The sequence below is a fragment of the Uloborus diversus genome, chromosome 9 (assembly GCF_026930045.1).
Source record: "Uloborus diversus isolate 005 chromosome 9, Udiv.v.3.1, whole genome shotgun sequence".
NCBI lineage: Eukaryota > Metazoa > Arthropoda > Arachnida > Araneae > Uloboridae > Uloborus > Uloborus diversus.
The window spans coordinates 91,936,646-91,961,818 of record NC_072739.1 but is presented as its reverse complement, the minus strand read 5'-3'; the positions used below and the strand labels follow the sequence as shown (position 1 = coordinate 91,961,818).

The window sequence follows — 25,173 nt, the reverse complement described above, 5'->3', positions numbered from 1 at the left end:
GGCCTTTTTTAGTCGAAGACCGTCCATTGTCCCGCGGGACTGACAGTAAAAGCTACAGGAATAATCAAAGGAAAATTTCATTAGTACTGCAAAAGGTGTGCTACAAAGTGTTCTAAAAGAAGGGACCTATGCCAGTATACAAAAAATGTCCTTAATGCGTTAAAAATGCACTGAACCAAGTATATGTTCTCAGAAATGTTTTAAAAACTATTGCAAAAAGTATGCTTCAAAAAGTTCTAAAAAAAGGGATAAGTATTCGTGTTCAAAAAGTTCCGAGAGATTTGCAGTGTAGTCTTGCCAAATTGGTGCACTGTTAAAAATTAAGGAAACTTTTACGGTAAACATTACTGTAAAATAGAGTATTTACTGTACAGAAAAAAATTATAGTAAATTGTACTGAAAAAAATAAACGATTGCAGCGCCAATTTATACCCGACGTGACTTACAGTGATAAGCAGATAACACCTTATATTTCCCCTCACTTGATAGGTATCAACTCGCATGGTGGGCAGCAAAGCCGCCTACAAATCCGAAGGTCCAGAGATTGAACCTCTGCTGCTCTCATTTTGCATTTTTATAATTCTCGTTTATTTTATCGTTAAAATTTACAGTAAAATAGGATTTTACGGTAAAAGTTGCTGGTAACATGGATGCCAGTAACTTTTACCGTAAAATTTCAGGATTTTTTTTTAACAGAGTGGCAAAAAGACTTTCTTAAAAAGAAAAATAATAAAATGCCTGTGGCCTAGCATGGATCTTAAAAGAAAAAACTCTGATTCATGTCGTTAGAAGAAACAAATTACACTAAACAAATGTATACAGTAATAGATAATCAGGTTTTACTCCAAAAAAGAATGTATTATTTCAAAATCTTTAGCATTATATTTAGACATGTTAAAATGAGTTTTTTCTGATTAGTTCAAGGGCAATTAAACACTCACGATTAATATTTTTAAAGTTTCAGAACGAAAAAAAGGAAGAAAAAACCGACTGAAATGCTGAGTTTTTCAAGAAAAACGAAGCAATGAATACACCGTTCACCTCCAGCTTCGCAGATCCTTGTTATTTGTTTGTTTCCGAAATTCTGTTCCTTTTTTGAAAGCGTACCCAAATTTAGAATTCTCTTTTTCCCCTCTGAACTGAAGTACATTGATAAAATATAAGTCTAATTAATGGGCAATCAAAAATGATCATTATTATTTAATTTAATTTAAGGGCTTTCCTCGTTTAGAACCAATTTCTTTTTAGAATTCATATAAAATCTTCTCAACACTTTATGTTGCGCGTGAGAAATCCGCAATTTTCCAATCTCTGATTTAGTCACTGAGAAATGTGCTTTCTCGTGAGGTTAAATTTTACCAAAAAGCCTAGCCAACGAATGGGGAAACTATATAAATCTCTGAAAGAGCTCGAGCACTTTGTAGTTCTAGAACTTATTTTTCAAATTCTTCTATAATTACAGAGGAAGCGCAGCCGTCTCCTAACTGCCCAAGAAAGTTTGGTCTGTTCCCCCACGAGACCGATTGCACCAAGTTCTTCAACTGTGTTGATGGATCAGCAAGTGAAGTACAATGTCCACCAGGATTGACATATAACGACGATCGAGGAACATGCGACTGGGCAGATCTTGTGAAAAGTTCATGCAAAACAGAAGGTAATTGAATTGCCTCTGGCAGTTATTTAACACATTTGTGGAAACAGTTTTTTCAGATTTCTAGACAACTCATAAAATTCAGCATGATTAAACAACAAGGGTGGACCCAGAAAATCTTCGAGGGAGAGATGATCGGTTTTTATTGCTTACGCTTTTGATATCTTGGATTACAAATGTTAATTACAATTATTTCAGGCTCCAATTCCAAGACGTTTCCGGGGGAGAGCCCCAATTTTCCTTCCCCTAAAATCATCAAAGATCGTCTAAAATTGCTAGTTTTTGAACTTTAATATCGAAAAATTACCAGTAGAGAGTCTCAATGAAGGTGCGGTCGCCCTATCACTTGTATCCGCGCTTGTTGTACAACTTTCAAATAATTTCTCTACTCTCAACTTTCTTATATTACTATGCTAAGTCAGATAAGTGTGTCCCATTTTTCCCTAATACACTTTTTAAAATGAAATAAGCATCACATCATAGTTTTTCAACGCTGCTATAAGCGTAAGATTTTTGTCTAAATAAGGTAATGGCATTAAAAATTACTACAAGACAAAAGGATAGATTATTAAATGTAATGTTACAAATCCTGTAAATAGTAATTATTGTAGTAACGTAACCTGTAAATAGTTTCCCGTAATGAATATACAACCCCTTTTCATATGGCTAAAGTATACGACCCCCCTATTTCCTTTTTGTTCATTGATAAAATTTGATAACGGTCTACTATTTTCCAGAAGCGTGTGGAATATTTGAGAGATTTCTTTTCGGTGTGTATATAAGCCGTTAGCGATGGATAAAAAGGGAGTTTCGATTGAGATTTCGAACTGAGAGCGTACTTGCTCTGTTTATTGCGAGGCATTTCGCTGTGTTGTTTTCGTATTTGGAAGTAAATACGTGTGTAAACGTTGAGTTTACGGTGTTGTGTGATAATTGCTTAATTGCTGATGAATAATTTAGCAGTTGTTGACGATCTTTCCTGTACATAGGGTAAATAAATTTCCTGTATTTTTAATCAAGAACTGTGTCTTCATTTCAAGAAAGTGGAAGTCGCGCCGAATCCGTTACAATTTGGCGCCCAACGTGGGGCTCGAACCCACGAACCCGAGATTAAGAGTCTCGTGCTCTACCGACTGAGCTAGCCGGGCGGACGTCGAGAGACTGTCTCATCTTGCTTTTTGCGACTGTCCTGCGGATGTTCGAGACAACCTGGCACTCAACTACTACATCGACGGGGTTCGAGATCCGGAAATCCAGAAAGCTCTACGGATGGCGGATGTCAAGGACCTGAATTCTGCTGTTGTGTATGCGATGAAGTTGGAGGCCGCCCAGCAAGCAACCCGTGTGAATCGCCATCCCATCCGAACTCTGGAAGCTGATGAGTCTGATTCCAGGTCGTCCCATCTCGCTGAACTTAAGAGACAACTCGGTGACTTGGCAAGACATCTGAACAGCATAACAGCCCAAAAGAAACAAGAGCAGAAGTGCTGGAAATGCGGTAGTGAAGGGCACCTGCGAAGGAGTTGTCCTGCTCGCCAAGCTACGCGAGGGAAAGAAATCACCTCCACCAGAGCTCTGCAGATTTCCTCTACTAGTAGTGGCAGTGATGGACTTTTCATTTACGCTCATGTAAATGGGAATCCTTGCAAACCAGGGTTGGCAAAAACCCGGGTTTTTTTAAAAAAGCCCATGGACCCAGGGTTTTTTGGGTTTTTTTAAATAAAACCCAAAAAAACCCAACTAAAGCTGGGTTTTTTAAAATAAATGTGGGTTTTTTTGTCTTTTTTTAGGGAAAATGTAGGGTACTTGTAGCATATTGTAGCGTAAGTATATGGACAAAGCGCAAAAATCGTCTTGGGGTATAAAAAGCTGGAAAACTAGTTAAAATTCAGCGTTTTCTGAAGAAGAGTATGAAAGACGACGAAACCCAAGAATGGTGAAGTTTCAGATTTTTTAGTTTCCATGATTACCAACAGTTAAGGCAAAGTTACTTCTTGAGTGATAAAATCTATTGTTCGTTTTTAATTACTACTATTTTTTTTGCATTTTACTTTATTGTATTTCATTTTTTTATGCCAAACTACTGTAGAACCTCAAGTAGTTTAAATCCCTATTTACTGAATTCCAGCTTAATCAAGACATTTCTTTGAATTTTATGTTGCCTGTTTTTCTATTTCTGTGTACAGATTAAGAAATATTAAACTTTTTCGTAAGATAATGAAAATACCGTACATCCTATTCTGTTTTCTGTCCGACCTTTTGAAAAACCTGTTAATTTCTAAAAAATATACCTTTTTTATTCAAAATTTGTGACCTGTTGGTTTGCAGAAAATAATTCACATGAAAGCCTTTTAGCTAGAGTAGTTTAATCTGTACAATCTACAAATATTGAGAAAACCAGACATGACAGGACTTAGTCAAGATAATTTGAGTTATTTATTGACCAATTAAAGATAAAAGTTAAATATATATTTTTTAAATCTTTGAAGTATTTTTAATGCCGTTAAGAGCAAAGAAATACTATTAAAGTTCAAAATTCATTTTTTATGTCCATTGTCTGTGGTGAAGAACAAATAAAATAGAAGTTTAAATTGTAAAAGTATTTAAATTGATTACTTTTTTAAAAAACTTCTCAAAAAGTTTTAAAAAACCCAAAAGTGGGCTAAATAATGGGTTTTTTTAAATGGGTTTTTTCAAAAAAACCCATTGGGTCCAACCCAATTGGGTCCAATCCGGCCAACCCTGTTGCAAACTGATTGTCGACACTGGAGCCAATGTGACAATCGTTAGGACAGACGTGGCTCGTGAATTTGGATTGAAACTGTTGTGGACATCGCCACGCGTAAGTCTCCAGACTGTGACAGGCGACAAAATTGAGATTGAGGGTAAAGTGGGCTTGGAAATAGTGTTTGGGAATGCCACCTACCATCATACGAAATTCGTTGCGGATATCACGGACCCCTTCATTCTCGGATTGGACTTTTTAAAGAAATACGACTTCACCCTTGACTTCAAGACTAATGAACTGCACTCGATGAGAGAAGACATAGCAATCTTCAACGTTGAAAATGATGTTAAATCCGCTCATCAAATAATAGCCCAAACAGATTTATGGATTCCCTCAAGGTCAGAATCATTAATACCTGGCTCCATTGAAGAAAGCAATAGTTTTCGATTTGGACTCATTGAATACCCTAACCTAAGTAATAGCCTAAAGGGAGTGCTGGTGGCATCTACGCTTGTGGACCTTTCTAAGGATGTAATTCCTGTGAGAGTCGCCAACGTGAGTGAAAGGCCAAGGAATATCCGAAAAGGTGAAGTGTTGGCAACTTGTACTCCAGTAAACTGCATCATTAGAGGAATCAATTCCCCCGAGACTGTGTCTTCCGAGTCCTTGACATCGAAGTTAATTGGGAGTGCGTCATTATCGAAAGCTCAAAGAACTGCTGCGGAACAATTGGTGGACGACTTCAAGCATCTGTTTTCCTCTACATCGGAGGATGTTGGCCGTACGAATTTAACGCAGCATAGGATTTACACTGGAGAACACCCCCCTATTAAACAGCATCCAAGACGACTACCGTTCGCTAAGAAGGAAGAGGTTGAAACCCTCCTGAAAGAGATGAAGGAGAATGATGTAATCGAACCGTCATCCAGTCCTTGGGCCTCTCCTATCGTCTTGGTCCGAAAGAAAGATGGCTCCACCAGATTTTGTGTCGATTACCGACGGCTGAATGAAATCACCAAGAAAGACAGTTACCCTCTTCCACGGATAGACGACACCTTGGACACTCTTTCCGGACACAAGTGGTTTTCGACCCTGGACTTGAAGAGCGGCTACTGGCAGGTTGAGATACACCCTGATGACCGAGAGAAGACAGCGTTTACAACTGGACAAGGCTTATGGCAGTTTAAAGTGATGCCCTTCGGCCTCTGCAATGCACCAGCTACGTTCGAGCGTCTTATGGAGACAGTGTTAAGAGGACTTTCCTACGAATCCTGTCTGGTCTACTTAGACGATATCATCATCGTGGGACGCAGTTTCGAAGAACATCTGGCAAATCTTAGGAAGGTGCTGCAAAAGCTTAAGGAAGCCAATCTGAAGTTAAGCCCGTCCAAATGCAATTTGTTCCGCCGGGAAGTGAACTACCTTGGTCACATCATCTCTTCTGAAAGTGTACAAACCGATCCAGAAAAGGTATCTGCAGTCAAGAGTTGGAGTCGTCCCGAAAACATCCATCACCTGCGAAGTTTCCTGGGGCTCTGCACGTACTACAGGAAGTTTGTAAAGGGTTTTTCCAACATTGCACGACCTTTGCATAAGCTGGCGGAGAGCAAGCAAAAGTTTGAATGGTCCAAAGAATGCGAAGATGCATTTCTACGACTGAAGGAGGCTTTAACATCAACGCCTATCCTCGCCTATCCTCAGCCTGAAAAATCCTTCATCCAGGACACTGATGCGAGCCACGAGGGCATCGGAGCTGTTTTATCCCAAGAAATTGACGGCAATGAACATGTCATCGCTTACTGGAGCAAAAGCTTATCAAAGTCGGAGCGAAATTACTGCGTCACCAGAAAGGAGTTACTGGCCATAGTGAAAGCTGTAGAACACTTCCATCATTACCTCTACGGCCGAAAGTTTCTGCTGCGGACAGATTATGCCTCGTTAACTTGGCTTTTGAACTTCAGGAATCCAGAAGGCCAGATAGCCAGGTGGATACAGCGGCTCCAGGAATATGACATGGAGATCAAGCACCGAAAAGGGTTGTCTCACGGTAATGCAGACGCTTTATCAAGGAGACCCTGTCCTGAGAACTGCAATTATTGTTCCCGAATCGAGAAACAGTATGGAACGACTAGTCCTACTACCTATCAGGTGACAGTGACTCCAACATCTTCAGAACCTGATCCATGGAGTGACGACCAAGTTCGAAAAGATCAACTTGAAGAACCCGACATAAAACCAATTTTGGAGTTCATGGAGAGTGACAGTCGGCGACCTAGCTGGCAGGACGTTTCCATCTTTAGTCCTGCAACAAAAAGATACTGGGCTTTAAGGAACTCGCTCCATTTACGGAACGGCGTGCTACACCGAAAATGGGAATCTGATGACGACAAAACGTCTAGGTGGCAGTTACTACTTCCCCGATCAAGGATTTCAGATGTTCTGAAAGAAATACATAGTAGTGCGACTGGAGGACATTTTGGTGTGTTGAAAACCCTCAATAAAGTTCGGGAGCGCTTCTTCTGGAGCAAGGCGAAGGATGACGTGGAGAAGTGGTGCCATTCTTGTGACGCCTGTTCTGCTCGTAAAGGACCGAAGAAAAGAAACAGAGGGAAGCTTCATCTGTACAACGTTGGAGCTCCTTTCGAACGAATCGGGATCGACATCCTGGGTCCTCTACCAAGAACTGCTGATGGGAACAAATACATTCTTGTTTCCATCGACTATTTCACCAAATGGCCCGAAGCGTATCCCATTCCAGATCAAGAAGCTACCACCATAGCAGAGACTCTAGTTCAACATTGGATCTCGAGATATGGAACACCTTTGCAGATTCATTCCGATCAAGGGAGGAATTTCATCTCTGCTGTGTTTAAGGGCCTATGTCAAATTTTCGGAATTGAGGAAACTAGGACAACACCACTTCACCCACAATCGGACTGCATGGTGGAGAGATTTAACCGCACAATCCTGAACAATCTCTCGCTTATGGTATCCAGAAATCAACAGGATTGGGACAAGAAGCTACCTTTGTTCCTGCTGGCCTACCGCAGTTCTGTCCACGAGACTACCGGATTTGCCCCATCTCAGATGCTCTTCGGACGAGAGCTTCGGCTACCTTGTGATCTCGTCTTCGGTCGTCCTCCGGATGCGCCTTCATCGCCTGAGGAGTACATCCAGGATCTCCAGGCCCGGTTGGAAGACGTTCATAACTTCGCACGAGAGCGAATCAACATCGCGGCGGAGAAGATGAAGACCCGATACGACACAAGGTCTACTGGACATGAATTCAACGAAGGCAACAAGGTTTGGTTATGGAATCCCATCCGACGGAAAGGTCTTTCACCCAAATTACAGTCGCATTGGGATGGACCCTACATCCCAATTACCGACTGAATCAAACTCAAGTCCTTAACCGACTGAATGACGTCGTAGTGAGGATCCAAAAATCACCTAATGCAAAACCTAGGGTTGTACATTATGATCGGTTAGCCCCATACTATGGCCATAGTTCATGAGTATTACGTAAGCAACCATAGTTGATAACATAAAAGTTGTAGATATTTTTTTTTTTTTTTTGCTTTTAAAGTTTAGTAATATTTCTTGTTATTATTGTGTTTCCTTTGCACTATTGGTTATTATTTAATGTGTGTAATTGTGAACTTGTGATAGAAGTTTGCACCCTTTCTGGGGATTGTACTGCCCGGGACGTGCAGTCCTTAGGAAGGGGGCAATGTTACAAATCCTGTAAATAGTAATTATTGTAGTAACGTAACCTGTAAATAGTTTCCCGTAATGAATATACAACCCCTTTTCATGTGGCTAAAGTATACGACCCCCTATTTCCTTTTTGTTCATTGATAAAATTTGATAACGGTCTACTATTTTCCAGAAGCGTGTGGAATATTTGAGAGATTTCTTTTCGGTGTGTATATAAGCCGTTAGCGATGGATAAAAAGGGAGTTTCGATTGAGATTTCGAACTGAGAGCGTACTTGCTCTGTTTATTGCGAGGCATTTCGCTGTGTTGTTTTCGTATTTGGAAGTAAATACGTGTGTAAACGTTGAGTTTACGGTGTTGTGTGATAATTGCTTAATTGCTGATGAATAATTTAGCAGTTGTTGACGATCTTTCCTGTACATAGTGTAAATAAATTTCCTGTATTTTTAATCAAGAACTGTGTCTTCATTTCAAGAAAGTGGAAGTCGCGCCGAATCCGTTACAGTATGGTGCGAAACAAATAATTGAAAAAGAGCTCATACCCGAAAATTGACTCTTGTGAGATGCGCCACTTCCTTTCTTATTAGAAACTAGTGGAACCCGCACCGCTTTGCCCGTAGTTGAAAATTAAAATGTCATTCGGTTCGCCTGTATATTTAGAAATAATGGATGACGAGTTTCTCGCCAATTGGCTATGTTCATTCGCTCTCCCATTCCACGTCATGATAATTTCGTAATTTACTCGTCCATCTTGTGATAATTTTGCTCCGGGAAATGTTCTTAAAATTGAAATAGAAAAAGAACAAAATAGAATTTTCGAAAAATAGCTTCAAGGTGCACACCCCCATGCTACAAACTAACTTTGTGCCAAATTTCATGAAAATCGGAAGAACGGTCTAGGCGCTATGCGCGTCACAGAGATCCAGATATCCTACAGACATTCTCCAGACAGAGAGACTTTGAGCTTTATTATTAGTAAAGAAGCAGCATACTTACTATACAAAACATTAATCATTTGACAATTTTTCTCAACGCCTTACTCCCTCAACATATCTTCCTCCACAAAGTTGTCAGCTACAATTACAATAAATTTTTACTACTACTTTCACTTGGGCCCCAAAAAAAAAAAAAAAAAAGAAAGAAAGAATAAAAGATCATTAAACGGATGTGTCGAAAGAAATAATTGAAAAGGAGCTCATACCCAAAAATTGACTCTATTGTGAGATGAGAAACTTCCTTTCTTATTAGGAAGGCAACATACTTATTATGCAAAAGATTACTCATTTGGCAATTTTCAACGCACTACCCCATCAACCTACACCTCAAACCATCTTCCTCTCCGAAATGGTCATCTATAATTAAGATAAAAATCAAACTTTTAGCACCAAAGAGAGACCCATTCAGGGGTGAGGGAGGGGGGAGAGGGGCGTTACAGCATCTAGATGATGTAAGGAGCTGTTTGGTTTTTGTTTTCAATATCCCTTATTCAGTTTATTTTTTTAAGGAAAATTATCTTGATATATTTTTCACTCAAACTTATTTCCCACCTTGAGCCCTTGGCATCTGTACACTGCTCCATGGCTTCATCTAGACACTGTAACGAGCTTCTTGGTTTTTGCTTTCAGTATCCCTTATTCAGTGAATTTTTTTAAGAAAAATTATCGTAATACATTTTTCAGTCAAACTTATTTCCCACTTTCCTAGCACCTTGATCCCTTGACATCTGTACACCGCTCAATTTCGTAAATTTATTTCTAGACGTAATTGCAATGGGTATTTGAGCATTAAAGGTTTGGCAATGTATTTTTATTACTGCGATACTGACGTCACTTCCAGTCATCTAAAATGTGATAATCGAAATCTTTCACGTGAGAAAATGTTTGCTCGCTAAACAGACGTCATCACTGAACAGCTGCTCGCTGTGAAAAATACTCATAACCGAATTAAAGATGCAGAAGCATCCAAAGTCTGCCCTCTTTTTTATTTCAAGAAGTCAATTTTTTAAGGATTCTTTAAAACTCTGATCAATACGCACACTCAAACAGTGTGTTCTCTTTCTACGCACATTTCAAAATAATTGCTTAAAATTGCCATAATGAAAATAATGAAAGTGTATTAGGAATTTGCGTTTAGGTTGTTTCTTTTCACTAAAAACAACGTTAAATTTTTATTCGTGTAAATTCACACTTACGCTTGAAATTCTTTGGAACATTTGTACAGAATGCGATTGAGCTATTATATATTTTCATATAAAAAGGCGGAATTAATAATTAATTCCACCTTTTTACATCGGTCAAAGTAATAGTTAATAACATTAGTAACCATTTTTTACCAAACTTTTATTAACTTATTATTAATTATTAAATAATAATGATTAGTTAGTAGAACTATATACTATAATAGTTAGGTATTATATTAACCAATATAATTGTTAGTAATAATTAATATTATTATTCTATATCGATAACAGTTGCCAATAACATAAACTATGGGTGTTATTATTAAACATTATGTTAAAAATAACGTAATAGTTTATCTTATTATTTAACGTAATAAAACTATTAAAATATGTATTCTATGTTCTTTAATTATTAAAAAATATAAGTTAACGAAGAAATAACTGTCTCAGGGGGAAAAACATTTCACGATTTCTCTGACGTTGTGAGCGGATTGAGTGTTACTTAGTTTCGCTGAAACCAAGTTGGATTTTTGCAATCCATTTATTGCACGTTATCAAGAAACCAATAGCCAAAAAAATCATACAATAATTTTCTTTCAAGAGAAGCTAATATAACACGTGTTTTAGTTTATAAACCATCTGTACTAGCATGTCCGTTTTCGAGCTAACTTTGAGTAAAAATGAAGGAAATAGAGGGTATAATTGGGTCGGAACGCTTATTATCATTAGTTAAAACTCTCTCAAAAAATATCTATTCTGTGCCAAATTTGTCTGTAGCACTTTTTCCCTCAAGCATTTTTTATTAGTGTAACCTAAATATCTTTTTTTTTTTTTTTAATTTCATGTCTATCTGAGTATAAAAACTTATCAATCAGAACCACCACTGTTAGCATTTCTTCCTTTCCATATTAGCAAGCTTAAAAAGTTTGGCCGACAGAGCGGTATACTAGGTACGGTTAGGCGTCAGCCTCTTACTCATAAAAGCGCAGGTTCGAATATCGCTGCAGTCTGTGTCTTTTCAAGATGCAGCAAATCAACAGCGTCCATGTCGACGTCCGCCCATAGTGGCGCCACATGAAAGAACGGGTGCTACATCAGGGAATCGCACTAGGTCTGCAAAAAGGTAAAGCCCCATAGGAAGAGGAAGATGAAACTTTACAAATTTATATCTCGAGAAAGCATGACCCCAATATTCATTCCAGGGTTCCCTTGCTAAATCATGCAATGGGCTTCTTCCATTTTGTCCAAGCTTAGAAATTTAAGTATAGTAAAATATGAACGTTTTACAATTAATTGTTTCATCCTGTCCGGGTTGCTGTGAAACTCCTATCCCCGCCCCTCTTCTATATGTGGGAGCATGATAGAACGACTATTCTTACGCATTTGAGGGAAAATAATTTACGCATCGAAAGTTTAATCTCCTCTTTTATTATTTATTGGATTTCACAGTTTCTTGCACAACAGCATATGTGCTATATTAGACAAAATTTCAGGAGCAAAAATTTTTCAGCAAGCTACGACGCAGATTAAAATCTCAAAAATAGTCTGCTAGATGAACCAACATTAGATTAATCGCAAAATACATAAACATTAAGGTACTAAACTTGAAAACTACACGTGCCTAGAACCCAGGAAATACAAAAAAGAAAAAAAAAATTCTTCGTTCGCTGAAATTTAAGAATATTTTTCCTTAAAATTTTTAGTCATTTTTTTTCGCCCTAACTAAGAAATGGTCTGCACCTCTGCACATTTTCTGAAGATTCTAAGACACTCGTCGTAGCGTTACACTATTTCTGCTACGGGTACAAAATATTTCACTTTGCTTTAGCTAAATTATCAAAATTACGATGCATTTTCTCCTTCTTTCCAGATTTGCTCGGCTTTACCTGCCCAGAACCGACTGACTACGACTTACAAGATGGTGTATACACGAGGTATCCCCATCCTGACAATTGCCAACTGCACTTCACCTGCATCAAGGGTGAGGATGGGCTGCGAAGACCCCGTATGTTGTCCTGCAATGAGGGCCTTGTGTTCAATTCAGCAACAGGTTCCTGCGCCAGACCTGATGATGTACCTGGCTGGTATGTATAAAGATTATGTTTTGTAGAAGATACCTTTAATTAATGCAAGGTGATTCGGAAATATCGAAGAAAAATGTAAGGATAGATCAGCAGTACAAAAGTTAGACATATGTACTATAGAACAGAAAAGTCGCAAACACAATGGTCAATCTTAAAATTAGGTTCTTTGTCAGTGAAATAAGTAAATTAGTAATCGGTGATCATTACAAAACACTTTTATATCATTCATATAAATGCTCTAAGAAGTATAATAGGCAGAACTTCCATTGAGCGGTTGGTGACCAAAACTAATCAGCACCACTTTCAATCAGAGTTCCTTTGTGTACTAACTATTTGGTTCATTGTATTGCTTGCTGAAACATAGCAATCTCGCTTGAAAAGAAAAACGTTCAATATGTATTCCAGTTTTCGTTGTAATCCATGCGTAATGCCCGGGAATATAGCAGTCACTCCCAAAGTGAAAAACATTCTAGTGCGCAACCTTTCTCATCGCTGTTAGTGTCAGAAATTAATAGGTACCAGTTCCCACCAGGGCCATTCTCGTGATCTAGTGATTAAGACTCAGGCTTTCTCCCCTAGCAACTCCAAATAGCTTCCAGGAATAGTCTTGTGGGTTGGGTTGCGTACAGCAATGCATGGTAATCTTAAGTCTCTGTGTTAAAAGGTATGAAGTTGTGGAGAGAAGTTCATAGTACAGTTCGTTCCCAGAATTTTGTAATATATTTGCATTAAGTTTGAGTTTAGAGCGCCCACAGAGATATTTCACCCACATATAAGACACGCACACACAGAAAGGAATTTCCAAGAATGGTCAAACCGTGTTTGGAGCCCTTAACCTGAAAACATATGTAGTATCAGTTTTAATAGAACAGAAGTTTTGAATATTGTGGCAATACTGGTTTAATACAGATGTGCATAAGGGCTGCGTTTCAGGCTATTTAGCAGACCTAGTGCGATATCCAGTCTTTCACGCGCCACCATAAAGGCACGGATGTCAATGGCACGTATAATTTGGACGTCCAGTTTCCACCACATGGAGGCACCTGGGCTCTCTTTGATGCGAAATTTCCACTAGAATTTTTTTAGTTTTGCCGAGGGAATTCTAAGCGCAACGAATACGCAAAGATATTTTACATGCCGCAAATCATACGGCATGGGCCCTGATGATTTTCTGCATCTCGAAAATTCACCGATTGGTCACCCCAGGTCAGAACCTAGGTCCACAGGCCTAGCCATCACGCCACAAGCCGGCCAGTAGCATGATGTAATATTCCGATATGTGTCGATTTAGACATAATTGCCGAAATGAAGACATAGCGCTGTATGACTATAGTCTCATTCTCTTTCTCGTAAATGAAATCTAATGCATCTCTGCATTTGCATGACTGTACTGTCGAGGGCTCCATTTTTCTTGCTTTTTTTTCCCCTTTGCATTTTATCATCTATTGTACTTTAGCTTTATTGTAAAAGCTTGCTTATTTGGTTTCCACTGAAAATAAGGCATGAAATAAAAATCGAACTCCAACATTTTCCTATTACTAGTATAGAATACAATACGCGTTTCTTCAAATATCTAAAGCGCATTTCAGCAGATATTGCCCTTGACCTTTCCACTACAGTATAGTTTTGTAACATATTACAAATACTTTCTGGCTGTCTTCGCGCATTGAATGTTCTTAGGCATTGGCGTAAGGGCCCGTTCATTCAACAGGATATCTTCCTATCCTTTCATTTGGTTGCACAAAGGATTTGCTTTACGGGAGGTCACTCCTTTTAATGTTGCGATCTCATGTTCTTTTTTGTAAATTCTTAGAAAGGACTAAAGACATTTGTACAACCTATACAATCCCCCTATACAATCACTTTTATTACTTTATTTGAACTTCATAAATCAAATCAATTTCAAAAGAACTCTAAGAATTTAGGCTTCTTAAAACAGGGTATTACCACGGGGAAGGGAGGGTTGGGATTGCAGACTGCGTCATAGAAATTTTTAGGTGGAGTTTTTAGGGATATTTTTCAGAATTTAATCGTATTTAAGGAGGTTGTGCTAATACTTTTGAAGGAATGAGCAGAGCACCCCTAGCTCATTCTTTTAACCATTTCAAGCATTTGACCATACCTGACGGGGGGGGGGGGAGTTACGGCAAATTTCCATGCCCGTGTATTACACGGGCATCTTGCATCACGTGTGTGTGTGTGTGTGTGTTTTTCCCCTTGCCCATCGAAGATTTGTTGTAAAAATATTTATTTACCATAAATAGCGCTACTTATTTTTTATTTTTCTTCTGCAAATTACTTCGTGCATTTTGATAATTAGCCATAATCGTGTCAGGAATTTTTGGTTATAAGACAGTTGCGTGGTGTAGAAAAGTAATATATGCATTTTCATTGAACTTTTAGCCATTCTCATGCTTGTAAGTAGGACAATTAAACTTGATTTTAAGATTCTTAAATTCAAAGTAAGCATGTAATAAAATCGTTTATACTTTGTATACTATTTTCTAAAAAGTAACTTGCTTCATCCCTCGCTTACTACTCACCCTTCTCTCCACACAACTAAAGTTGCAAATTACTTTACACTATAGCTAGCCATTATATTTATTTTCTGTCTAAACAAAAAATAGAAGAAAAAAAAAATCGATCTTTAATTGGCGTGCTTTTCTGGTAAAAATTTGTGCCTTAAAGAGAACAACTTCTTGGAAACATAATATATTGACACTAGAAGAGGATAATTCGCGCATATAGTATGCTATTGTCAGGTGCTACAGAATTTGTCACGTTTTGATCTGATGAAAAAAATTTGAATGAAATTCACTCAGTATGAAATAGAGCATTACTAATTCGGATTAATGGATATCAAAACTGATCTCAGTTAACCCTCTTTAAAAGAATTCAGGTGAGTTGTAAAAAAAAAGAAGAAAACTAGCCAAGTTTTAGCACAAAATTTTAGCTTCTAAATTGGCTATTTTATAAACACTTAATTTTACTGTCAATACCATACATACTATTTCAAAAATTACCTTATTTTGCAAAACGCTAAGTGCCCTAATAAAGCAAAACAAAATTGTTTTACATTTAAGTTTAGCTTTTGAGTGTTTTCATTCGTTTAGATGGCTTAAACCTTACTGTAACTTAATCATGTTTGAAAGGCTGAGTTAATGAAACACGCGTTTGGATTTAGTATATGGGGAAAACATGAAAAATGTATAGGAAAAGCGCATAATTTTTAACATAAATGCCCAGTGGACGCTTATAGTAAAAATTATTGTTTCCTTTAATTTTAAACATGTCCATTGTATGTATGTCTATATGTTTTGCATGTTCATTGTTGAGATCGTGCAATTAGCGCATTTGAAGTTACATCGGTGGCTTCGAAACCAGGGGATAACACTTCTAAAATTACGCAAAATATGTTTTTACTGTGACACTAAGTATAATTACTGGACACATATCAACAATGTTTTTTCTTCCTCAGTGAGGAATTTTATGGACCACCTCGGAGTGCCCCAAAAAGAAAACCGGGCAGGCAACCGGCTCCTAGAGAACCTGAACCGGAAGCAGAAGAATACGAAGAGCCAACCCCTCGACCTCGAAGGAGAGGACAGAATCGAAGGACTAGGAATTAAAATCGTCTGATATCCAGGCGAAGGTCTTCCAACCCGAAGGATATGCTGCAACAATACGATGCGAGTTCATTGGATTTTGTCATTTGAGTAGATGCGAAGAAGGAAGGATACACTTGATGGTATTCCTTCCAGTTCAAGAACACTTAGTTTAAAGAAAAATACTAGATGCAAGTCATTTTGAATCTTTTTATTTGAAAATCGTCCATCACAGAATTTTTTTCTCAAGTAGAACATTTGTTCGAATAAGATACATTTTTCAGACATGCAATTTATTTTTAAATTTTTGTAGTTCATTGCTACAAAATTTGCTGTACAATCAATTTATTTTACAGTTTTTCGAAGAAGATATTTTTCAGACGTGTGATTTATTTTTCATGTTTTTGTGATTTGTTATCACAAGATTTATTGTACAATTATTTTATTTACTAATTTTTTGAATACACTACATTTTTCAGACATATAATTTATTTTTAATTTTATGTAGTTTATTTTTGCAAAATTTATTGTACAATTAATTTATTTTACAATTTTTCGAACGAGATACATTTTTCAGACAAGTAATATACTTTTATTTTTTTTGTAGTTTATTGTTACAAAATGTACTGTACAATCTATTTTACAATTTTCAAAGAAGATACATTTTTCAGACTTGTAATTTAATTTTTTTGTAATTTATTGTTACAAAATTTATTGCGCAATTAATTTATTTTACAATTTTTCGAAAAGGATACCTTTTTCAGACACGTAGTTTAATCTTCATTTTTGTAATTTATTGTTGCAAAAAATGTTGTAAAATGTTTCGAACAAGATGCATTTTTTAGACAGGTAATTCATTTTGAATTTTTTATAGTTTAATATATTGTACAATTAACTCATTTTACAATTTTTTGAATACGATACATTTTTTAGACGTATGTAATTCATTCATGTATATTTAAAAGTTAAATTTAATTTTTTACGTGATCCCTTGTTTAGAACATGTTGCCCTGTGATTGTGAGGTTGAACACTTAACATTGAAGCAGCAATCTTTTTGAGCAGAATATTTCCTGCAAAGTTTTATTAGTTCATAATTTAATTGAATAAACATTACAACGTCTGTGCAAAGTTCCGCTAAACTGAAGCGTAAATATTCTTCATGTATATTTTGAGAAGAATATTCCCTGCAAAATTTTACTAATTGATGATTTAATTATTTATACGAACATCGTCACTGTGAGCAAAGTTCCACTGATGACCTGAAGAGTAAATATCCTTCACGTACATGTCTGATGCATTTTCACACCCTTTTTTTTTTCTAAAAATATCAATGTTCTCCAAAAGAATGTTTGACCAATTACTTGTGATAATATATTAAAGAATGTGTTTAGTAAAAATGTATATGTAAACTGTTGTGTGACTTTTTGTTACTAGTTCGTAAAAATAAGCATTAGTAAATGTTGTAATGCTTATTTTCAAAGTTTATTTTCCTTTCTTATTTTGAAATTCAGAAAATAAAGATTTTTTTATTGTTTGTGTATTTTTGTGCTATTACTTAATAAACTACCATTTTTTTAAGCTGATTCCGAAACAATTTTCATTTTTAAAAAAAATATATCGTTCTAAAGTCTCATAATCACAGCATAACTTTGAACAAGCGGAAAAAATAAAAGCAAATACAAAGGTAGAAACAAAAAGTATTGAGGAGATTAGAAAATTCGTAATTTTAATCATTTGCTCCAATTTTAACCAAATACGAGAACATCAAGCACCAGTTTGAAACTTCCTTGGCCATATTATAATCTTTTCATGTTTCCGTTCCAAACAGCTCTAAATATCAGAATAGTATTTTTTATCGTTTATGAAGCTAATAATAATTTGCTAATAATAATGAAAAACTTTTCCTTTTCATTTCATGCTTTTAAGCTTTATTACTGAAATTATGTACCACGAATTAAAATCTTTTGCATTAAACTTTTCTTGCTTAAGACATTGGCTGTTTAGTTTTCAATTTGACGGGGACAGCTAACAATACACAATATCTTGCATTCAGGAATGCAGCTGTTAAAATAATAAAACCTGGGGAAATAATTTTAGGGTTCATTCGGCAACAGTTATGTTAAAACGTTTCAAGATTTTAAACTACTTAATAGCTGATCACACCTTCTATATTAGGGACTGAATTATTTCTTACGTGTTTTTTAACTTCTTATTAAGTTTTTAATTGCTTATTTGTGGTAGTTTCTCTAACAATGTCATCATCTTGCCCATTAGAGTTTTTAACTGCGATCGATCCACATAATTTCAATGTTCCCACTAGCACAGCCAGAAATACCTTCTGGAGATTGTTTTTGGTCAAAAATATTTTCTGGGGGGGGGGGGATCAAAAATACTTTCTGTAGAGCTTTTTTGATCAAAAATATCTTCCGCAGGGTTTTTTTGATCAAAAATACCTTCTGAAGGGAATTTTTTTTTTAATCTAAAAGACGTTCTGAAAGGGTTGTTAATCAAAATAGCCCTTTAAAATGCATAAACTACTGTAATAGAATTTTCATTTATGTTAAAACCAATACCTCTGTTGCGAGTTCCCCCCCCCCCTCCCCCCCTCCCCCCCCCCCCCGTCTCTTCTCTGCGCCACTGAATGTTCCTAATGAAGTCTATCAGAAATCTGTAAACAAAATTTATTATGTTTAAGATGGCTTGATTAGATGCATTTCTTGGGAAGATGTAACCTGCCCAAGCCAATCTGATGAACAACCCATCAAAAATAAAATAATGCTTTTTTCAAAAGTGATTTTAAACAGCTTGTCGTCAGATTGCTCCCCAGACTAAAAATGAAATATTTAAGCCATTTTATGGAAATAGAAACCGAAATCACATTAAAATAATTAACAAAATTCTTGAAATTACAAAAATCTCCCACCCCCTTCAAGGCTGGCGCACACAATAGACGTTATACTTGACGTAAAACGACACGTTGACTGCCAACTATACGAGATAACTCGTAGGTTGCTTTTTTTTAAGAACGCCAACTACGAGTTATCTTGTACTTACTTACTTGACGTTATACAACACGTTAACTGTCAACTACGAGATAACTCGTAGATTTCTTTTTTTTCAGGACGCCAACTACGAGTTATCTCGTACTTTGTTTGCCATTTTTGTGCAGCTAGGATTAAATTCGGAGTATATCAGTGCTAATATCGATAGATGGCTTCTGGGAAAGAAACAAAATATGAACGTTGGTTTGCATGAACAAAAAAAATTATTGCAAAACAAAGAAATCTGTAATGGGGTGGTTTCCTTCGGTCAAGAGTACTACTTTTAGTCACTGAACTTGATAGAATGAGTAAAAAAAGTAACATAGACCCAGAAAATACTTTCATTTTCCCAACAGTTATTTTTTAATTATTTTTTTTAAATGTCCGATTTTGAAAACAAGGCGTGGTCTTTATGACTTCACAAATGATGCAATTTGGCGCAACTTTCTACCACGTTATCACGTTATGATAATCAAGCAGCGAATTAAAATTGCGCTCTACGCTTGCTAGCAACCATATCGTTGCCAATACACGTGATAAAGATGCGAATTAATTATTTTTGCTCTGTGAATGACAACACAGAATGGCATTTCATCATTTGTGATGTCATTGGACAGAAGCATAAACATTGAAAGCGCGCCGATTTAAGTAATTTTTTTAAAATATTAAACTTAAACAAATTATTTAAAAAATGGTCAGATCCTATGTTTTTAAGCATGCTCTTTCAGAAAAAAATACTTTTAAAATTTTGGAAACGACTCCATTACAAAAGTTAATTAAAACTCAAGAAATAAAATAATGTTTTATTGTTTGTGAAACTTCTTAAAACAATCTTCCGCACAAAGGACTGGCTTCTCTTTACAGGCATTTTTTTTATAGGTACATTACGATAGGGCTTTTGTCGGACGCTGTTTTTTTTTTTTTTTTTTTTTTTTTTTTTTTTTCGGTAGGTGGTTTTATTTTGTATGCTTTTTGATGATAACTTTGCTCTATAATTAGAGTTTTAAATAATATAAGGTCATTAAATCAAATTATCATTTTAGGCCAGATTTCTAAAAATTGCTATGGCAGTCAACGTGTTAAACTATTTTTTTAATGAATTTTGGTAGTGGTGAAAATGAAATTTCAACATATAAAGGAGATAGTACGTCGGAAATCTCCCTTAAATTAGATTTTACCAGGATTTCCGTTAGGAGAGAAATTCAATGTGAATGATAACACATAGAGAAATACACTAAGTGTCCAAAAAAAAAAAAAAAATCGCGGTCGAATTTTAAACGTTCCAATTTTGGAAGAAGGATATTCGATGAGTATTACAGATATTTGCATAAATCTTTGCTCGATGCAAGCTTAAAATGCGGGCGTTGCACTAGAAGACTGTTTATTTCGAAGTAAGCTTGGCGGGAATCGGTAGTTGTGTTCGAGGAAAAGAAAGTTGCAACCTATTAAATGTTCATATTTTGGCTATTGGATATTGTTAATTGACCCTCAAAACTAATAAATTCACCATCGCCGAATTTTAAAACAACGTGGTTGATTTTTAATGAATTTTTTAAAATCCACGCGCAAAAGTGCGCGCTTCTGAAACGTCACGAGCCTATGTCACAGGGCGCGAATGGGCTGCCTTCCGCCGAAGATCCTTGTTTTCGCTAGGAACATTTTGAGCGCGCTGATATTTTTATTTTTTAGAATTTCAATAATCCTTTTGAACACACTATGGAAACCGGATTCGTTAAAGCACAATCTAAATAATCTTCCTCATGTAACATCAATGATGATATTCGAATATTTCCGAGAGGATGAGAGGTTTAATGTTCCAGAAACGCGAGGAGTTAAATGCGAGGAGATAAGCCTTTTATGTTTCGTCTTCGAAGTCGAATGCGTGACCTTCGGCTTCTCCCCTATCGGAAGAGCGCATGAAGTCACTTCCTATGCCATTTGACGTCACAAGCGCTTGAACTTTAAAAATTAATTTAAAAAAAACTACTTATCGTATCGCAAAAATTTTTTCACCTATGATGTTCATACGTACATGTTACTCTATCATATAAAAATGAAATTGAAAAATCGAAAACTTCCCTAATTGTTGGCCTGTACCAAAGTGGGACAAAATGCAAAGACATAGTTAAAATTAGTGGTATAGGATTGCGAACTGTTCAACGTATTATTAAAAGGTGGAATGATGGCGGAGAAGCTATCTGTTCGCGACATCTTTCTTGTCGCAAATCCATTCTGGATGAACGTGACCGACGTTCTCTGAAGCGATTAGTGAAGAAAAATCGCAAGAAATCGACTATTGAACTTACAGAACTCTTCAACGAGGGAAGTAAAACAATTTCCAAGCTCACAATGCGACAAGAACTTCAAAAATCGGGACTAAGAAGCTGTGTTGCAAAAAGGAAGCCACTTGGGAGTGCCATTAATCGAAGAAAGAGACTGCAATTTGCAAAAGATCATAAAAATTGGACTGTTAATGATTGGGGAAAGGTCATGTGGTCTGGTGAGTCAAGATTTACGCTCTTTCAAAATGATGGACGCGTCAGGGTTCGAAGAGAGCCACACGAAGCAATGGACCCTACATGTCTCGTTCCCAATGTGCACTCTTTCGGAGGCAGTGTGATGATCTGGGGTTGTTTGGACTAGGCTCGGCTGCATTGTGCACCAACCAAATGAAATCTGCACAGTACCTTAACATCTTGGATGATCATGTTGTGCCATCTATGGACTTTTATTTTCTTGACGGTAGTGGTGCATTCCAAGACGATAACACCAGAGTACAACGGGCTACAATTGTTAAATCTTGGTTCGATAAGCACGATGCATCATTTCAACACATGATTTGGCCACCCCTAAGTCCAGACCTCAATCCAATCGAGAATCTGTGGGACGTACTCGAAAAGGATTTAAGATCACACATCACACTTCCTTCATCTATCGAACGTTTAGGAGACCTCTTGATGGAATTGTGGACGAAAATAAAAACGGATACTCTACAAAAGCTCACTGAAGCAATGCCACGACGTATGAAAGCTGCAATACGCGCAAAAGGTGGTCCGACCAAATATTAAGGCAAGCGACTTTTTCTTTGGACACGTAGTGTACAAGTAACTAATAGACCCATGGAAGCATTCTTACCCCGACGGAAAAGAATTAACCCGCTTTTTTAAGCAATTATTTTTATAAAAAGCAAAAATGTGTTTTGTTTGTTTATTTTTTGCTGATAGCGGTGAACAACTCTTCAAAATGATACCTTACTTTTTAAGTTTGGTGAAGTGTCAATGAATTTATGGCGTATCCACAAAAAAAACAGCTTCGGGAACTAATGTATATGAAACTGCGATTAAACGGGATAAAATACAGATTCGTGATTTTAACAATAAGAGAAATTGTAGCTTAGCTCATTATCCTGCTATGAGTTTAGATCACATTTCAACAGAAATTTGGGTCAGAATTCTGATGAAGAAAATACATCATTAAAATAATATTTTTGTGCTCCTGGAAATTCGAACTCACGCCCTCCGTGTTATTATTAAGAAAAATTTATTGCATTAAAGCAATTTATAATTGAAAAAAAAAAAAAACTGAATAAATCGGTTTTTTTTTTTTTTTTTTTTTTTTTTTTTTGACAAAACAGTCAAAATGTGCAACTTCTCTTTATTTTTCGCCCAAAGTGATGAAAAACGGCCTTTAAATTATGTCTTACTTATGTAGTTTGATCAAGAATTGAAGGAGCTATGGCGTTGTCACAGAAAAACACCTTTGGGAATTAATACATATAATCTTAGAGAATATAATCAGAATTATTCTAATTCTGATCATATTCTCACACTTGCACTGCAATAACATCAAGGTGGCTTTACAAGAAGGGTGCCCACAGTGGGCTGGGAGATTATGGCGTAAGTTGCGCTACCAAGTTTTGGTGGGGATTTTTAATTTCCTTTCAAATTTATTTATTTAAATTTTTTAAAATTTATTTTTAGTTTAAATTATTTAATTATTTCTGTTTTTTTCTGCATATATTTTATTTTATTTATTTATTTAGTTTGTGTGTGTGTGTTTATGTATGTCATTAAAAGTCAGAACTTTTCTAATAAAGTAATAATGATAAAAATAATTAAAAATAAATAAATAATATTTAAAAAAAGAGAGAGAGAGAGCAAAAAAATAAATAATGAAAAAGAGAAAGAGGGTTGAGAAAAATTTGGGGCTGGAATTTGCGCCATTGAGTTGGGGGGGGGGGATGGACACCACTGCTTTGCAAAAGAAAATGGGAGATACAAAAAGAAAAATCTTTTTTTTTTTTTTAAAGAAGTCTTTTTGCTATCAAAACACTTTCTCATTTCTGTTTTACAAATGTCACTATCTGCATTTTCTCGTTGATAGATTGCTTTTGACATTTGACCACCCCGGCATTTGATAAACTACACAAAGACACTTAACTGGATTTTGCCGAAATACACGCTGTTCGAACCGCTTTAAACCAGTTGCAGCAGCTTACATCGCTGACCAGGAAGAATCCTTTCTTAGATAGACATCGAAAAACGCCCTTTCAACCTCTTTCTGAAGGATAAAATCGGTAAAAATCAGGTCATAACACATTCTTGATTATTCACAGCATTGGCCTCTTGATTTCATTGCGATTTTGTCTTTGGTTTGTATTGGCGGGAAAACAATTAAAAATGAGGCCCATTCTTTCGATAACGGGAAAATTCCACGGAAAAACGGTCATTTTATCCCACATGTGAGTGACAGCCACAACAGTGAAGCACCGTTTATACGTTTTGAAGGGACTGTATGAAAGAAGTGTATAAATAAATAATGGAGGTGTACGTTATTATGTATTAGACTTGGCCCGGATCAATTTAAAAACGTATAATTGACAAAAACGCATAAAAGAGAAACGTATAAATGGTGCTCCACTGTATTTCATTAAATATAATAATGTAAAAGCGAAATGAACAAATCTTTCTTGCTTAAAAAATCACAAACGTATGGGTCATGTGTGATTGCCTAAGCAAAACATTTCGTTCATTACTCTTTAATATTATTGCTTTTTAATGAAATTTATGAGTTAGTCTTGTGGTATGACTCCTGTGCGTAGATAGCCACTTTAAATTGTACAGACAAGAAATAACGTGTCTATTATTTTTATTTCTGATAGTTAATTTGAATTATTTAATGTTCATTCGCTTACATTTGTATTACTTATTAAAATATTTTTTTTTTCTTTCTTGAAATTAAAAGATAGAATAACAGTATAAGTATCATTTCTTCCTTTTAGGCTTGTTCTGTAACTTGAACTTTTCTTTATGATTAGAGTGATTTTTTTTTTCTTTTTAAAGCTCATGTCCCTTGGAAAAAACTTTTTTATTCATGTCAAACGTTTTCTATAATTCATGTTGGCCACTCTGTTACTGCAATTTCGAAAATGAATTTGAGAATTATATTTAACCTCATCATGCTTTAAAGTCTATAAGTACTTCTGAACCTATTCGGCCACTTTGAATTTTACAGTCAAGAAATAAAGTGACTAGTTTTCTTTTTTTTCTGGTAGTTAAATTGAATTGTTTAATGTTCACTCAGTTACAATAGCATAAATTATCCAAAAATGTTTTTTTTTCCTTGAAATCACAGACAGAGTAACAGTTTCAGTAACAATATCATTCTTCCATTTTACTCACTAGTTCTGTAACTGTAACTTTTCTCTGTGATGAAAAGATTTTTTAAGGCTCAATTGTTTACTCTCTTACACGAAGGGGTCAAAATATTTAAATTCCCCTGATAAGTTATTTAAGTAAAAGTCAATGAAACTTTATTGCTCAGAATTAAATGGAGCTTCAATAAAAAAAATATTATTAAAATTGATATACAAAACTAAAACGTGTCGGACCTGATTTGTACCATATTCCTGAGAATGAACCAGAAACGTAAAATGTTGTGTTTAGATTTCTTACGTAAACTAAAGAATCTGCTTATATCATGTTAAATATTTTAAAGGAAAAAAATTACAATTGTGACAGTGAGAATCAAAGAGATGCAAGAGGACATTGTCAAGTTTTGAGTAAAATGCGTTTAAAGATAAGATTCTAGGTAAGCTTTCCTGGAAATTTTTATCTAAATCATGCTGTATAGCAGAACCTACCAGGGATACTACTACTATCGCATGC

The 25,173-nt window shown here is 36.0% G+C and overlaps 1 non-coding gene across 1 annotated transcript; it reads right to left on the bottom strand.

Moving 5' to 3' along the window:
• Positions 1-2,726: 2,726 nt before the first annotated feature.
• Positions 2,727-2,799, bottom strand: Trnak-cuu (transfer RNA lysine (anticodon CUU)). The gene has a single exon. It is a non-coding gene; the product is annotated as a tRNA-Lys (tRNA).
• Positions 2,800-25,173: the final 22,374 nt, after the last annotated feature.